Below are 3,910 nucleotides of genomic sequence, written 5' to 3'. Positions count from 1 at the left end.
TTCAATATCAATAATTACTCTGATAAAGAGCAAATAATTAAAGCTTCATCATTCAGAGTAAAAGGTGAAGAAATTGTGAAGCGTTTCACAAATATTAAAGATTAAACCGTTTACATGAACAAATCCATATAATGAACTGTGATTGCAAAACATTATATTCCAAACATCAGTGATTGTTTTGTTTTGTTTTTTTTTAGAAAAAACAAATGTGGTACATCCTAAATTCAAAGCATTATTTTAATTAACAGCAAAAACCACACAAAACTGTCACCAATGTGATTTAAATTGATGTTGTTCTTTAAGTGCAGTTGTATGAGTTACAAACAGAGGCTACGTTCACATTACCAGACTGAAATAACTGGTTTTTCAGGACTGTGTGGACTCAGTTATGTTGTTATTTATAAAATTCTTTTTTTCCCTTATGTCCTGCTGGCAGCCGAATGTTCCCACCTATATCTGGCTGGTTCTAGGCTCAGGGAGTGCACACAGTACCGCGTCTAACATGCTTATGTGTCACTACCTCATACGTCCACACATACAAAAAAACAACTGATCTATCCCTTTAAGAGATTTGTCTTAATCCATGTGGTTCTGAAACTGTCACTTTGAGTTTATGCTCAAAAGGCTTCGTAGAGTAGAAGCTGATGCGTGTGTGTGTGTGTGTGTGTGTGTAGGTCGTCACAGGTCAAGGCCCCAACATTATGCACTTTTTTATAAACTAGGTTATGATGTCAAGCGGTTTCTGGGAAATGTGATGCAAACATGTACCTCACAGTCTTCAAATACACACTAGTTCACTGACAGCTGACGTTTACAGGATTCAGGAACACTTCACTGCACATTTTGCTGAGATCTTTGCTTTCTTATGTTGACATTGCCACTCGTTTTATGATCAAACTGACTAATTAAAACTTGAATAAGCCAACGTACGTAACCGTGTGTGTCATTTGAACGTTAATTTATGTTTTGCAGCAAAACTCAGACTAATGAAATTGTTCGTCTGCCTTAACGATGACGGCGATCGTCATGCAGATGGTAACCTGACACTAGTTTGTATATAGACTTTGGTGACTAATACAATTATGGAAATAAAAGTGAATTTCACATCTTTAAACTAATGTAAGAACAGTGTTTATTCCATGGAGAGTGTGCTGCGTTGATGTGAACATTAGGAATCAAAGCTTCTGAAGCTGATGGAGGATTTGAGTCGAGGTCTCTGTACTTAAAACCAACCCCAAAAGACACCACTGTGATGTGTGGACTGTAATCAATAAACTGGCTGCTATAATACATTAGTAAATATTATGACTGAACAATAAAAAAAACAAAAACGTGGCTCTCAGTCTAATGGAGGTGTAATTACATTAAAGGTATAACGTCATTGTGTTTGAAGAGCCTTGTGGTTCTGAACCTCTGAGCCAATCAGGGACAAGGTGCAGATTCAGAGTAATCAATACTAGCTTTTCTACCTGGATCGATGCACTTAAACGTACACAGATATACACTGGATGTTCGTTTGTGTGAGTCTGATTAATCAGAAGGTTGTACTACGTTACACGGCTCTCAGTTCTTTCTTGCGTTTGTAGAACACGGCGAACTGTGCGTCCTTTGATTTGTGAAATTAAAAGTAATAGTGTTTCCACTCATGGTCTCATCCTCGTATGTTTGGCTGTGTGTGGCAATCAGTGTGCATTTCATTTGAACGTAAACACACACACGTGCACAGCTGCTGTTGTTGGGACGATGCATTGACTTCCATTCAATTGGATTATCCTGAACCATGGTCAGATTGCTAGTCCATCACAGGGACACATATAGGCGACAAACAACCATCCACTCACTACGGCCAATTTAGAGTGCCCAATTTACCTAATCCCCATATTGCATGTTTTGGACTGTGGGAGGAAGCTGGAGAACCTGGAGAACATGCAAACTCCATGCATGAAGGCCCTTGTTCCGATCAGGTCTCAAACCTTCCTGCTGCAAAGGCAAGAGCACAACCACAATGCCAAATCCTAATCTTAGCCCTAAACTTAATCAGTTCCTCAGATATGAGTTTATGCCACGTTAGAGCCAGGTTTTGGTCTCCATGAGGACTACTGGTCCTGAAAAGGTCAGCGTTTATGCAAGAAAATGTCTTAAAAAGGTAACACATACACACACATTTGTATAGACGTAATAACACTCGGAGACATAATGCATTCTCTAGCCCCTTAACCATCACAACTAAATGCCTAACCCTAACCCAAACCTAACCTCAATTGTAACCCTAACCCTGAAACCAAGTCTTAACCCTCAAAAAGTGACAGAAGGTGAGGACCAACCAAAAATGTCCTCACTTCCCACTTTTTTTGTGGTTCTCACAACGACACATGCACACGCACGCACAAACGCTGACTTTCTCTTCCTCTCTTTATACTCCACTTCCTCATTGTTTAGCCTCATTTGAAGTTCCTGTGCCTGCCCTCAGATTTTGGAAAAGCAGAGAAGAGATGAAAACAAGTAAACACAAGCAAAAACCAGCAGAAATCACATAAAATTCCAAAAATGAACACCATACAATGGTCAAAAAAACCTCTACAGCAACAATAATCAATAATAGATGCAATGAAAATAAAACACATACAACTACATTTCCTTAAAATGCACAAGACCCTAAACATAACTAGTGGTATATCTGTCTAATGTCAAATGTTAAACTCACCATCTATCTCATTACTTCCTGTTCTGGTTCCACTCCTACCATGATGATTATAGACCATTCTCATAGGTTACATCTGTGAGTCACTCATTTTACCATTAGCTGTTATTATATAAGCTCAGTTTTGCCTTGCGGCACCAGATCTGCCGTCTAACCGAGAATGTCAAGAACTTCCAGTAACATCCTGAACCTGCTGCACCTGTTCTTCCTCCACCTGTGAGTTGGAGGAACACACACACACACACACTGCTCTGGACAGAGAAGCAGCACAAGCACAGAATAATCTTAACCAGGAAGAGAGGAGAAGGCAGATTATGCCATTGTATTACTCACTCTTCCTGCCAACAGTGGTTTCAATGATGTAGCAAATGTTCATGCCTCTAGTCTGGTTTGTTAGAGCCATTAAAAAAAACCATCTACCACCACTGCCAGATAACCTTGATGCATTAATGACCATATCCATTAAAACTGACCCTCAAAAAACAACCTGATAAACATGTAGACAGACACACACACGGAGGAGAAGAAAAATGAGAAATGAAATATGAAATACAGACATGATGAAAAAGAAGGGGATGGACAGATGATGATCATGGATGCTTTTGTGGATACTTTTCTCCTGGACAGGGAAGCAATTGGTTAGCAGATGCTTTCTCTCTCCCACACACACATTGTCTGTGAATATTTAACTTATACAGTGTTTATTGTCGCCTTATCAGCCAGCTCCTCTGGTCATGTGATAATTCTCTGCTGCGACTCTAAAACACTTTCACTTTCAATCTCAAGTAAAAATCAACCAAATAGCTTCAATGCTACACACTGAGAAGAAGACCCAAACGCAGATCCAGACATGATGCAAAGGCCAGTCTCTTGGCACCCAACAGTCCATAAAGCAAAAACACAATCCGAGAGACAAAAACATGCAAAAAAAAAAAAAAATCAGAGACAAAGAAATCATACACAAATATTAAAAAGCTATCAAGGAACTGCATAATGTCAAATTAAACTGTATATTTACTAAAATATGTTGGGGGAAACAAGAAAGAGATGTAAACAATAAAGGGCCACAGGAAGTAAAACAGTCTGAAATGAGAAAACAAATTGAACACCAAAATAAAACGGGTAATGGATGAACGAATAACTATAACCATCACCGTAACAGATTCATATAATGTTGTGTCGTCATTACACGTCAAAATTATTTTTGAT

The sequence above is a fragment of the Solea senegalensis genome, linkage group LG17, assembly GCF_019176455.1.
Source record: "Solea senegalensis isolate Sse05_10M linkage group LG17, IFAPA_SoseM_1, whole genome shotgun sequence".
Classification (NCBI taxonomy): Eukaryota; Metazoa; Chordata; class Actinopteri; order Pleuronectiformes; family Soleidae; genus Solea; species Solea senegalensis.
This window is presented reverse-complemented; position numbering follows the sequence as displayed.